The 15,081-nt window shown below is 36.6% G+C and overlaps 1 pseudogene; it reads right to left on the reverse strand.

Moving 5' to 3' along the window:
• Positions 1 to 10,137: 10,137 nt before the first annotated feature.
• LOC100522424 (olfactory receptor-like protein OLF4) lies at positions 10,138 to 14,878 on the reverse strand (annotated as a pseudogene).
• Between the last annotated feature and the right edge of the window lie 203 nt (positions 14,879 to 15,081).

Below are 15,081 nucleotides of genomic sequence, written 5' to 3' on the forward strand. Positions count from 1 at the left end.
GTGGTGGAGGATACTATAAGGAAAGGGGATAATTTTCATACAAGTGGACATTACACACATTGTTGGAATGTTAATATTCATATTTTTTCTGTTAAAAATAATTTCAATATTTTGTTCTTTGATTTGACAATGCGTTTATGATTGTTAAAAATAGAATCTCCTAAAATTCAGTCATGGAGAATGAATACAGGAAATAAAAAATACATATAGTATATCAGGTAGTGACAAGAGCTATGAGCTAAATGATAACAAGTATAAGGGAAAGAGCAAGGAGGGCTTGCTATATTTTTATGGCTATTCAGGCAAGACATGCACATAAAGTGACATTTGAATAGAGACCTCAAGGTAAAGAGAGCAGAAGCCATGAGCACTTCAGGAGAAATGGGTGCCTAGCAGGGAGAACAGACAGTGCAAAGGCCCTGAAGATGATGCTTGCTTAAGATGTTTGAATTTGAAAAAGGAAGCTAGGAGTTCCCCTTGTGGCACAGTGGAAATGAATCTGACTAAGAACCATGAGGTTGCAGGTTTGATCCCTTGCCTCACTCAGTGGGTTAAGGATCTGGCATTGCCATGAGCTGTGGTGTAGGTTGCAGATGCGGTTCAGCTCTGATGTTGCTGTGGCTGTGGCATAGGCTGGCAACTGTAGCTCCAGTTCGACCCCTAGCCTGGGAACATCCATGTGCTGCAGGTATGGCCTTAAAAAAAAAAAAAGCCACTGAGGGGATGGTAAAGGGAAAGAGGGAGAGTGAGGAGAGATAATGTCAGAGATTGCTGCAGAACTAAGTGTAGGTGGCCTCCCTGCTGCTGCTGAACCTTCAAGTCACAAGGATTCCTTCATCCACAGTGTGTACCTCTAGCACTTTATGAAATTGTTGCAAAGGTGGCCTGTATGTATAAATGAAATCCATCTGTTGATTGAGTTCTGCCCTTTTTATATAAGAATCCCCTTGGAATACATGAGTTCAGTACTTGTTGAGACCAGCTCAGCAGGTGAGGGCTGAAGAATGGGTGCTGTGAAACTTAAGGGAAAAAGTTAACATAAAACAAGACACAGAGACATTTATCTTAATTAAAGGTGGGAACCAGGGGATTCAAGTTCTCAGGGACTAAGAGCACCACCTCAAGAAACCACATTGCTTTTATTGTGCTCTTTAGGATTACATTAAGTGAGGAGGGATAGGTGCAGGATATAGTTTTTTTTTTTTTTTAATTTTAAAAGTTCTTTTATTATTGAAAAGTCACATATCTGGTAGATGGTTAAGATTTTACTCTGACCTTTAGGCATTTAACAATCATTAGCATTTGAGGAAGGTTGGCCTTAGCTATCTATGCATAGCATCTAGAGAATTATCATTGTGCTTCCACAAATGGCATGCCTATCTGTGGCAACCCAGTGTGCCTAGGTTTGCATCTTGATTCTCTTTGCTAATGCATATTCTGCTAACACCACTCATAAGCCACTTGGGGCCATGAAGTTCCTCTTTCTCTTATTTTAACAGGACACATCATGCTATGCAAATGGTGTGCCAATCTGCACAGGTCTGGCATGCCTAGACCAATGCATTATGTCCTCATTCAGCTGACCATATGAATGACTTAGGCCTTTTGGTCTTTGTTCTTAAGCTTAAGTTATTTACCAGCACTGCAACAGTTTTTCAAGCAGGAATATGGGGTAAAGTAAAGCAGGACAAGATGGAGTTTTCAGCATAGAAAATAGAATCAAAGAGGCTAAGAAAAGATTATCGAAACATGTCTCTCAACAAGTGCTCCTGCTCTGAGGACTTCTTGCACTGCACAATCCATGGACACACACACACAGAGACACACACAACTTTGGCTTACCAGTTTGTGTTACTTCTGTGTATTTTCACCCCTAACTACTCTGGCTTAGGGGTTGATGTAACTCAAGTTAATTAGATCAAATTATGTACAAACAACATCCAGAAATCCAGTTTGTAATCTCAGGTACCAATAAATTTGGGAGTTCGATTTTGGTATGGACATTTTCTCCTTTATATTAAAGATACATAAAAAATCTTTTCAGTGAACAAATATGCCTGTATATATACCTATAATCTTTCTGTAAACCTGGATATTAATGTATATCTACATATTTCTGTCTGTCCATCTGTCTATCATCTATAGAAAATAGACATGAAAGGGAATAAAGATCTGATGAACTCAAATTGTCCCTGAGAGACTGTGGTAAAGAAAATCTTCTTTGGTTCTGGAGACATTTTGTAGGCTGTTAGAGTTCCTTGATGCCCAGGAAAAATAATAAAAAAAATAAATTTATCCAGAAGTGAAAGTAGCACTGAAACACAAATTGTACAGATGGAGAGAAAATTAAGCAAAGGGAATAAACCAAGACTTTATAAAAGGATGTATAAAAAGTACAATGAATATGAATTGAATGTTGGCCATTTTTAATAACAGGCAGCAAATTTTGTTTTAGCAAGTGTGTGAATATGAGTACACTCCTACAAGGATAAATTTAGAAAAACAAAAAGTTAGGAAAGCAAAAGAATGACAAGGAGAATGAAAACATGCTAAATAGTGTGATTCAAAACAAGTGTGGTAAACAGTGTCGAATGGAAAATTAAAAACTATTTGAATAAGAGATGAAATAGTAGTAATTTATGATATCGATGTGGATTAATTGAATTGACAATGACTTAAATGGGAAATAATATATTAAATAATGTTCCTAGAATGTCCTGGCAGGTAGTACCTGCTCAGTTTTATTATTTGATGAATGAACTGTGACTTAGGTCTTATTATATACAAACATTTAATATGAGGTAAGATTGTATTTCAATTCATTTGCAAAAATTGAATTGTTGATGAAAGTTGTCATAATCACCTACCTTGAAAAAATGAAGTTTTTTGCCTCCCTCAAACAGCTTACAAAAATTAGAGCGATTAGGACTGAGCGTAAGAGTAACCTACACATTTTAGATGAATATCTTGACATCTAAATATATAAAATTAATGGGCCAGAAAAACCATCTTAAATAATGCAAGAAATTTAGAAGAAAGACACAGACATGTGTAACATAGTAAATTAAAAAAAAAAATTGACCCAAAATATGCTTCAAAATCAATTGTAGAAAAATTGGGACGTAGAAAAATGAGCATATAATACATGGGTAAATGATAATAACAAGCAAATCAAAATGGTGACTATATATATAAATCTTTGCTCTAACTCACTACATAGTTTAGGTAACAATAAGAAAGCTCTTTGCAGTCTGTCATACCACAGTCCTGGGGAAAAAACTTAAACATCTGACACATTTTAGGGTGGGAATTTTTGAACTAGTAGCAAAGATATACTCTTCAATTTTCCTTGCAGAAATGTAAAGTGTTAAAAGATTTTAGGGAAAAATGTTGGCATTCCCGTCGTGGCTCGGTGTTTAACGAATCTGACTAGAAACCATGAGGTTGTGGGTTTGATCGCTGGCCTTGCTCAATGGGTTAAGGATCCAGCGTTGCCATGAGCTGTGGTGTAGGTTGCAGATGCGACTCGGATCCCGGCCTGGCTCTAGCCTGGGAACCTCCATATGCCACGGGAGCAGCCCTAGAAAAGGAAAAAAGACCAAAAAAGACCAAAAAAAGACCAAAAAAAGACCAAAAAAAAAAAGAAAAGAAAAAGAAAAGATTTTAGGGAAAAGTGTGAAGATAGCTATATATATTCAAAATATAGATATTCTTTAACTAAGTGTTCTTCAGTGTTGGCACAATGGACATTGGACATTCTGGGCCAGATCAGTGTTTGTGGTGGGGTCTGTTCTGTGAACTGTCCCAAGTTTAGAGCATCCCTGACTTATGTATAATACTTCAGTATGATCCCTCCCTGTGTGACAGCCAAAAAAGTCTCTGGACATTGCCCAGTTAACCCTGGGAGACAAAATCATTCATGGTAAGAATGACAGTTTGAATGTCATTCTCAATACATTTGTGTAGCATTGATATAACAACAACTTGACGATAAAGGGTAAGAAAATCCATCAAAGTGAGAGTAGCACAGGCAGACTATGACCTGTTATACAGATATATAATATAAATACATTTAACAATATGGAATAACAGTTATGAATCTTCATTAAATTAGTGATTGGAGACAAGTCTGTGAGGAATTACTAAGCAGGAAAACAGGACAAAACTTAGGAGCAATGATGCAGTAAAACAGAGTATTTACAATGTGCAAGGGTCTTATTCTTGCATTTGTATAAAAGTGTATGTGTATGCATACTTGCATGATATAGAAAGAAAAGTTTTAAAATAAACTCAGAACTTGGGGGAAATATCAGTGAGAATGAAATTAGATTAAGTGGAGTTGTTTCAAAACAACTGCGTGTAACACAATAAAAGGCAAACCTTCAAGTATGTTCTATAAAGAGGATGCAAACTATTTTACATTTAGAATGGAGAAGCAATGATATCCTCCTGTATAGCACAGGGAAATATATCCAATCTCTTGGGATAGAAAATATGAGAAGAAGAATGTGTATATATGTGTGACTGGGTCACTTTGCTGTACAGCAGAAATTGGCATGACATTGTAAATCAACTATACTTTAAAAAATAAAAATGGTAAAATTAAAAAAGATAATGGTAATAATCTAACACATCAACATGGGTCATAAAATAAAATTAAATTGCCAATGACTTGGACATAAGAGACTATAATGGAAGGGCTTTAAAATGTACGGAGAAAAGAGGATCTAAGTTATAACTTCATCTTATTTGAAGATTTGTGGATTTCAGTATCCTTAAGAGAGATACAGGTGATCTTGTGTCAACTGGTATAGAAGGATACCTTACTAATGGTGGCTGAATGTGATGCAACATTTAAATACAGATCTGATCACAAAAGATAAAAAAATGAACCTATCTACAAAACAGAAACAGACTCATAGGCATAGAGAATAGACCTGTGGTTGCCAAGGGGGAGGGGGAGGAGGAAGGAGTGGGATGAATAGGGAGTTTGGGGTTAGTAGATGCAAACTATTACATCTAGAATGAATAAGCAATGCAGTCCTACTGTACAGCACAGGGAACTCTATCCAATCTCTTGGGTTAGAATATGATGGGATATAATATAAGGAAAATAATGTATATATGTCTATCTTGAGTCACTTTGCTGTACAATGAAAATTGGCACAATATTGTAAATCAACTATACTTGGATAAAGAAATGTTGAGGAATAATCGAGATTTAAAATCTTGGAAACTTATAAAGGATGATTTATCAGCACTAAGGATGCATAATTTTCACTATCATTTTTTTGTTTAAAACAATGATTTGCTTAATGCATAAGCCCAATTCTTTGGAGAAGTTGAAATTAAAAAGCAATGGAGAGAACAAATATGACTTACTGGTAGATGTGACTACATTACAGAAAATTTATGTACACTCAAAATTCCTTTCAAATACATCTATATTTACATAAGAAAACTTAAAATCAAACAACCAATTTGTGAAAAAATCTCCAATTCTCTTTTTGAGAGCTTGCACTCAAAAGCAGGAATCAAAGTTCTCTGATCCTATTATACAAAAGCAGGGAACTCATGCAGATAATGAGGTACAGAGAAATTTAAGTGGCTAAAAAAATCCACATACATATTCAGCCTTAGAGACAATGAAATAATTTCAAAGTAAGATCATTAGCAACCCATCTTTACATACAAATTTTCTTTCTTTGTTTTTTTTTTTTTTTTTTTAACAGAAGATGCTATGAAGTGTATGTCTTTGGCAACTGGTGTTTCAAGAAGGCATTGCAAGCATTCTTTAGTGTGAATTTTTCTGATCAATATTACTAAAACATGGTCAAATATGCCCCATCAAATATTAGAAAGGAATTGGGAGTTCCTGTCGTGGCACAGCAAAAACAATTCCAACTAGTATCCATGAGGATGTGGGTTGGATTCCTGGCCTCACTCAGTGGGTCAGGGATCCAGTGTTGCCATGAGCTGTAGAGTAGGTTGCAGATGTGGCTCTGATCCTGTGTTGCTGTGATTGTGGTGTAGGCTGGCAGCTGTAGATCCAATTCAGACCCTAGCCTAGGATCCTCCATATGCCGTGTGTGTGGCCCTAAAAAGCAAAAAAATAAAAAATAGAAAGAGAGAAATGCCTTCACTGTGTTTTAGATCCCTCCATTGCTAATACCCTATTTCTCTATTCCAGTTAATTAATATGATATTGGACAAATGCTATACTTTTACTGGAAATACTTTATGTCTCTTATCACTCTTCTTATTGGGCTTCCATTCCTATCATTTATTGGCATCACCTTACTAAGATTAATGTTCACTTATCCTTTAATATCTAAAAATATATTGATATTTAATCAAGCAAGCAAACACCCATAGTAGTCTCTGGGCTCCGGGCTAGGCTGAAATGTTTCTCACATTACCTCTGGTAAACATCCTTTCTGACCTTTTCTTGCAGGGTCTTTTGGGTTCTTGGAATCTTGCATGGGAACTGTGAGAGAAAGGTATCTGTTTGAAATTCTGAATCCCCTCCTGGATGGTTGATGATGGAGAGTGGAGCTCTGTCTCCAGATGAGACAGCAGTAAGGAGTCAAGCACCAGTCTTTTAGTATGATTAAGGACTCCCAAAGCAAGAACCTGTTTCTCCCATGCCCAGGGAGGGCTGCAGCAGAGGAGAGATTACACTCTCTATGTCTGCTCATTAAGTGTATTTCCCTCAGGTTACAAAGACCTATAAGTACATTATTTCCCTGTGGACACTGATCTGGACAGAAAAGATATTTTTCTTCTGATTCTCTGTTCCCAGGATACCAGTTATAAGTCAGGAGATTTTTGTGTCTATTAATCCTTCTCCATTAACTCTCTTGCCTTCCAGAGGGCTCAACTCCCAGTTCCTTATCCTAACTCTGAATTTAAGTTTTTGCCAACATATATGAGGCAACTGTATTGACAGGTCCCCTGGATCATTAAAGTATTGTCTTGTGCTGGTACACAGCCCATGACACCCTTAGAAAATTATCATTCTCCTCTTGTAAGAGGGACAACTTTGTTCTTTTAATGTAAAACATTGGGCAGTATACTCTTTGGCTTCCTACATTTTTGCTAAAACCATTAGGAATTTTATACTTATGTCTGAAGTTGAGAGCTATCATTTTGCCCTCATAATAAAATGTTTTAAAGTTATGAGACAGACTTAGATATTTTTAGGTGCCAAAACCTAGCTTAGAACATAATAGGCATTAACTGATTTAATTTTTAGAGAAGTTTATTCTGCAAGACCATACAATTATAACTCCATCTTCTGTTTTAGGAATGGTGTTCAGGGGAAATGAATTAACATTCATTACAAAATATTAGAAAATTGATTTGAATATTACAAAATTGATTTGTGGATGGGTCATTTTTATTTTTTATTTTATTTTAATTAGAGTATACTTGATTTATGGTATTATGTCAATATCTACTGTACTGCATAGTGACCCAGTCTCTCTCTCTCTTTCTCTAGATGCGGGTATATGCGTGCACACACACACACACACACACATACACGTTCGTGTTCTCGTACTATATTCCATCATATTCTATACAAAGGGATTTTGTCTAGTACTCTGTGCTGTACCTTATTACTTAACCATTTTAAATGTAAAAATTTGCATCTGCCAATCCCAAACTCCTATCCCACTCTCTCCCCTCTCTCCCTTGGCAATCACAAGTCTATTCTTTATGTCTGTAAGTCTGTTTCTCTTTTTGTAGATAGGTTCATTTGTGCCTTATTTTATATTCCACATATAAATGATATCTTATATGGTATTTGTCTTTCTCTTTCTGGCTTGCTTCACTTAGTAGAAGAATCCCTATGTGCATCCATATTGCTGCAAATGCCATTATTAGATCTTTTTAATGGCTGAGTAGTATTCCATTGTATATATGTACCATATCTTCTTAATCCATTAATCTATTGATGGACATTCAGGGTGGCATGGATGGTGTAGGTTTGATGGATATTTAGGTTGTTTCCATGTCTGGACCATTGTGAATAGTGCTGCAGTGAACACAGGGGTGCAAGAATCTTTTTGAGTACAAGTTTTATTGGGATATATGCCCAGGAATGGGATTGTTGGATCATATGAAAGTTCCATGTTTAGTTTTCTGAGGAACCTACATATTGTTTTCCATAGTGGTTGTACCAGTAATAGTGAAAGCTTCTCATATATACATGGAACATTCTCCAGGATAGATTACTTCTTGGGTCACAAATCAAGCCTCAGTAAATTTAAGAAAGTTGAAATTATATCTATCATCTTTTCTGACCAGAGTGCTATGAGACTAGAAATTGACCACAAGATAAACACTGAAAAACCCCCCAAAAATATGTGAATGCTAAACAATATGCTACTAAACAACAAATGGATACCTGAAGAAATTAAAGGGGAAATAAAAAAAATACCCAGAGACAAGTGACAATGAAAACACGACAATGCAGGAGTTCCTGATGTGGTGCAGTAGGATAAGGATCCTGTATTATCTCTGCAGTGGCTCTGGTCATGCTGAGGCATGGGTTAATGATCCAGCATTGCTGCAGTTGTGGTGTAGTTTGCATCTGTGGCTCAGATTTTATCCCTGGTCCTGGAACTTCCATATGCCATGGGTGTACCCAAAAAAGAAAACACATGAAAAGAAACAAAACAACCCCCCCCAAAGTCCAAGACAATCCAAAATGTATGGGACACAGCAAAGGAAGTTCTAAGAGAAAAGTTTATAGCAACAAAATCTTATCTCAGCAAAGAAGAAAAATCTCATGTAAACAACCTAAACTTACAACTAAAGTAACTAGAGAAAGAAGAACAAACCAAACCCCAAGTTAGTAGAAGGACAGGAATAAATATCAGCAGCAATAAATGAAATAGAGACAAAGACAACAGTAGAGATCAATGAGATCTTCAAACGTTCAACAAATGGGAGTTCCCATCATGTCTCAGTGGTTGATGAACCCGACTAGGATCTATGAGGTTGCGGGTTTGATCCCTGGCCTTGCTCAGTGGGTTAAGGATCTGGTGTTGCTGTGAGCTGTGGTGTAGGTCACCGAAGGGGCTTGGATCTGGTGTTGCTGTGGCTCTGGTGTAAGCTGGCAGCTATAGATCTGATTAGACCTCTAGCCTGGGAACCTCCATATGCTGTGGATGTGGCCCTAAAAAAAGAGAAAAAAAAATTTATATGAGGAATCTACAAAAAGGAAACAAGCAAATGTATGTATAAACACATAAACAAATTTACAGATATAGAGAACAAACTAGCAGTTACCAGTTGGGAAAAAGAAGGTGGAAGGGGCAAGATAAATAAATTATTTTTAAATAGAAAAAATAAATAAGCAACAAGCACATATTATAGAGCACAGACATATTTTTCAATAATTTTAAATGAATCATAACCTGTAAAATGTTGAATCACTATGTTGTACACTGAAACTCATATACTACTATAAATCAACTATACTTCAATAAAAATAAACTTAAATGGAAGAAAAATTAATAACTGGGAGTTCCCATCATGGCTCGGTGGTAGTGAACCTGACTAGTATCCATGAGGATGTGAGTTCCATCCCTGGGCTTGCTCAGTGGATTAAAGAGCCAGCATTGCTGTGAGCTGTGGTGTAGGTTGCAGACGTGGCTCAGATCCCATGTTGTTTTGGCTGTGGTGTAGGCTGGCAGCTGTAGCTCTGATTCGACCCCAGTATGGGAATTTCCATATGCTGTGGGTGTGGCCATAAAAAGACAAATAAAATTAATAACACATAGGGAAAATAATCTGAAAAAGTATTTACAACATTGTAAATCAACTGTACTTCAATAAAAAGGATAAATCTTTCTAGTCATATGAAAAATGGGACTTCCCTTGTTTTTCAGATCCAAGGTTGAGAATAAATTTGAGAGAGTCAGAAAAAGCATAAAAGGGAAAAATTTTTAGATATGATGGAGTTCAAAAAGCTTAATCAAGTGATTTCCACAAATTGTAAGGAAGAGTTGAAGTCAAATAAATGAAAATTTCAAAAAATAAAAAGAAGGAAGTTTGATTCCCATAATCTGATCAAAGAATATGATCAAAGAGCTGAAATTTATGGCTCTGAGCCTTTGAAACTTTCAATCATGTGACCTTCTCAGCTGAAAACAAATGACCTTTTCTAGATGCCATTCTAAAAAATACCTTCAGAGCCCTCTTTATGTCTTTATATCTCAGGCTGTAGATGAAGGGGTTCCACATGGGTGTGACCACAGTGTACATCACTGAGGTAATTGCACTTGAGTGTGCACTATGAGTAGCTGCAGAGCTAAGGTATACACCTAAGCCTGTAAAATAAAATAAGGAGACAACTGAGAGGCATGATGCACAGGTGGAAAATGCTTTATACTTCCCCTGAGCTGATGAAATTCTATGTATTGCAGAAACTATCTTAGAGTATGAATAAAAGATACCAACAAAGGGACCAGCACCTAGCAGAGCAGCTGCAAAAAACATCACCATGTCATTAAGAAAGTTGTCAGAACAGGCAAGTTGGATCAACAACTTGAGTTCACAGTAATAGTGAGGGATTTCCACCTCTCTACACAAGGATAGCCTTAAGGTCATTAAGGTTTGTAACGAGGAATGCAGGACACTGATGATCCAGCTAACCAGAACCAGAATTGCACAGAGTTGGGGGTTCATGATGACCGTGTAGTGGAGGGGGTGGCAAATGGCCACAAAGCAGTCATAGGCCATCACAGTCAAACAGCATGAAAAAATGCACCTGGATGATGCAGCCTTCATAGGTTATTACCTTGCTCAGTGTCCAGATGTTCTGCAGCATCTTTGGGATGGTGGTGGAAGTGAAACAGATGTCTACACAGGACAGGTTGGAGAGGAAGAAGTACATAGGTGTGTGGAGGTGGGAGTCTGAGCTGATAGCCAGGATGATGAGCAGGTTTCCAAACACAGTGATCAGGTACATGGAGAAGAAAACCCCAAATATGAGGGGCTGCAGTTCTGGTTTCTCTGAAAATCTCAAAAGAAGAATTTCTGAATCTCCTGTTATATTTTTTGGTGTCTTGTAGGTGACTACAGGGAAAGGGGAAAAATAACATCTTTATTTTTATACTCATGGGCAATAGTCACATTGTTAAAATGCCACCATTTATGTTTTGCTGTCAAAAATTAATATCAATATTTTGTTTTTAGCGTTGGTCCTCTTGGAATTGCCTGTGTCATCTCTAATTAACAAATTTCTCCAATTCTCAGCTCCCCCCCTCAAGATGTCATGTATTCCAGTTTCAATGAGACAGTCTTCATTCATTTGAGGAATATAAATTGAGTTGGCAATATTTCAAGTGATGAGTATTGAGTGATGAAAACAAAAGCTGCAAAAATCCAGTGACAGAGAAATAACATAAACAAATAAAACATATATATAGCATGTCCAATGATAACATGTGCTATGAAGAAAATGAAAACAAGTATGAGAGTAAATGTAAAGAGGGCTGCTATTTTTTTTTTTTTTTTGCTTTTTAAGGCCATGCCTGCAATATATGGTAGTTTCCAGGCTAGGGGTTGAATTTGAGCTGCAGCTGCCAGCCTACACCACAGCTACAACAATGTAGGATCCTAACCACAACTGTAACCTACACTACAGCTCACGGCAATGGCAGATCCTTAACCCACTGGGTGAGGCCAGGAATTGAACCTGCATCCTCATGAATACTAGTCAGGTTTGAAACCTGCTGAGCTACAATGGGAACTCTCAGAAGGCTGTTATTATTATTTTTTAATGGATTTGGGCAAGACTTGAAAATAAGGTGACATTTGATCAGAGACCTCAAGGATAAAAGAACAAGAGCCGTGACCATTAGGAGAGGTGTATGCCAGGCAGGAAAAATCAGCTAGTGCGAAACTCCCAGAGAGGTGTTTGTTTAAGATGGTCAAGTTTAAAAAAAATGATGCTGCCATGGGGAGGGTAATGGTCAGGAGGGAGAGTGAGGGGACAGGGTGTCAGAAACTGTTGAGGAACAAAGTGGTCTCCCTACTGCTGCTAAATCTTCAAGACATCAGGAGTCCCTTATCTACAGTATGTAACTCTAGCACTCTATGAAATTGTTGCAAAGGTAGCTTGTATGTTTAAATGAATCCCTTGAATTGATTTGGTTCTGGCTTCTGTATATGAGAGTCACCTTGGAATACATGAGCTCAGCACCCCAACTCTGAGGGCTTCTCACATTCCACAAGGCATGAACAGAAACACACAACACATAGACAAACACATAAAATCCTAGTCTTCCAAGGCTATATTATTTCCATGTCTTTTTCACCACTAACTCCTCTGATTCAAAGTCAGAGGCTGTTATGGCTCCAGTTGATCAGCTCAGATTATGCACACATGGTATCTGAAAATTCTGGCTTCAATTTTCCCAGGTACAAGTAAATTTGTGCCTTGATTTTGGCATTGCCTTTTTTATGCCTTGTACTAAAGACACATGAGAATCTGTTAACATAAGTCTGTATGTATATAAAAACACAAATCTTTCTATCTATCTATCTATCTATCTATCTATACATATGTAAAGAATATATACATAAGAATATATATATATATATATATATATATATATATATTCTTTCTCAAAAACCTGGATTTTAAGATATCTGTATCTATGTATACATATACATCTAACTTGGGATATAGTTTAAGAAACCATCATGAAATATTTCATACTGTAGTCCTTGGAAAAAATGTAAAAGATGTGAAAATGTAAAGATCTGTCACATTTGTCGCCCTATTTTGGGGTGAGAACTTCTGAACTATCAGCCAGGGTGTACTCTCTGATTTTTCTGTCAGGGAAGTGAAGTGTTACAACATTTAAGGGAAAAATCTGAGGACAGCTATAAATATTCAAAATACAGTTATTCTTTGACTCAGGATTCTCCAGTATTGACACATTGACATTCTAGGCCAGGTTATTGTTTGTGTATGTGTAGGTCTGTCCTGTGCACTGTAGGATGTTTAGAGCATCCTTGACCTCTATGGAGCCCTATTGTGTGTGACCATCATAAAAATATCTGGACATGTCTTGGTGAACCCTGGGGACAAAATCATGCACAGTTGGATCTTCACCATGTCAACATACTTTTGTAGCACTGACATAATATCAATCTAATGATGAATATGAAAGACCACCAAAGAGAGAGGAGCACAGGAACACCATGAAAAGTTTTATAGCCATAAAAAAAATGTCTTAATTATGCTGTTGTTTGGAAGCAGGTCTGTGAAGAACTTTTGAGTAAGAAGGAAAACAGAACAAAAGATAGGAAAAATTACTTTACTAAAACATAAAGAACATTTAGAATGTATATAGGATTCTATTCATTCATTAGTGTAAAAGAAATGAGTATGTATGTGTGCCTCATACAGAAAAGGAGTTTTAAAAGAACATAAGATCTTATGGGAAAAATGTCAGTGAAAATGATACATTAAGTAGGGAGGTTTCAAAACAACTGTATGTAGTAAAATGGAATGAAAATCTATGAGAAAGTTATGTAAAAATATGAATGAGTAGTAATGTAGCAATATTAACATGGGTCACTATATGACTTGGAAATATAAACATAACCAAAGTGCATTTTAGATATAGGGAGAAAGTAGGATATAAGTGATAATTTCATCTTACACGAAGATTTGTTAATTTCAATGTGCTCAGGAAGATGTGTGTTTTCTCAGTCAAACGATAAAGAAGAATGCTTTTCAAATGATGGTTGATGAAACATTTAGGAATAGATCTAATTGTACAGGGTCAAAAATAACAATAAAGAGTAACAGAGATGTGAAATTTCTGGGTAAAAATATAATGGGTGATTTATTAGCACTAAGGATGCAGACCTTTCACTATCATTTTTGCTTAGAATGAAAATTTTCAAGAAAGAATATTAAAAAGACAGATCATTTCTTTCAGAAAAAAACAATGGAGAGAGCACAATATGAGTGGTTGATAGATTTGACCACACAGAATTTATATACACTCATATTTTCCTCAAATACATCTATACCTACATAAAATAACAAAACGTCAAACAACTAGCTTGTGAGTAAAACTTCAATTATTTTCTTGAAAGATTGCAATCAACAGCAAGAATAAAATGTCTCTGATCGTAGTATACAACAAAGGACTCACACAGATAATATTAGATAAAGTAAATGGTTAACAAATCTACATACATATTCAGCCTCATGGGAAATGAAATGATTGCATAGTAAGCTCACTAACATGCCCCTCTTTGCACCTCAATTTTTTCATTTGTTTGTAGAAGACACTGTGTAATATATGTCTCATATACTGTGAAATATGTGTACTACTGGTGGAAGGATATATTTGCAAGCATGCCTTGGTGGTGTTCTTTCTCATCAAGGAAGAAACGTAGTCAAATATGCCTTATCTTAAAAGTTAGAAATGCCTTCACTTCATTTTACATTCTTCCGTATATAATACTCCATTCTCTGCTCCAGTTAATTAATAAGATACTTGGATATTTTCTGGAAGCACTTTGTGCCTCTCATCCCCTTCTAATCGGGCCTCCATTCCTGTCATTTATTGGCATCACTAAACATTGTCTTACTGAGTTTAATGTTTGTTTCTCTTTTTAGCTTCATAAAAATACATTGATATTTAATCAAGCAGGCAAACAACCACAGTGGTCTATGGATTCTAGGCTAGGCTGAGCTAGTGTTCAGGTGACCTTAGGTAAATATTCTTGGAGTTCATTCCCTATAAACTTTTCCTGCAGTGACCTTGGGTCTCTTGGACTCACCTGCATGGGAACTCTGAGAAGAAGGTCTCTGTGTGGAAGTCAGAATCTCTTCCATGCCTGGTTAATGATGGAGACTGAAGCTATGTCCCCAGACAAGACATCAGGAAGAGGTCAAGCATCAGTATGCACAACAGACTTAGCAGCAACCAAATCGAACCCACCCAAACTGCACAGGCTGAAGGACTGAGTAGAAGAGATATTTACAGCTCTCTATGTCTGCTCATTAGGTACATTTCCCTCATTTATAGTGACCTGTGT

The sequence above is a fragment of the Sus scrofa genome, chromosome 2, assembly GCF_054392235.1.
Source record: "Sus scrofa isolate SSC_HxYL_T2T_F1_AM1 chromosome 2, Sscrofa_HxYL_maternal_Yorkshire_Landrace_v2.0, whole genome shotgun sequence".
NCBI classification, from domain to species: domain Eukaryota; kingdom Metazoa; phylum Chordata; class Mammalia; order Artiodactyla; family Suidae; genus Sus; species Sus scrofa.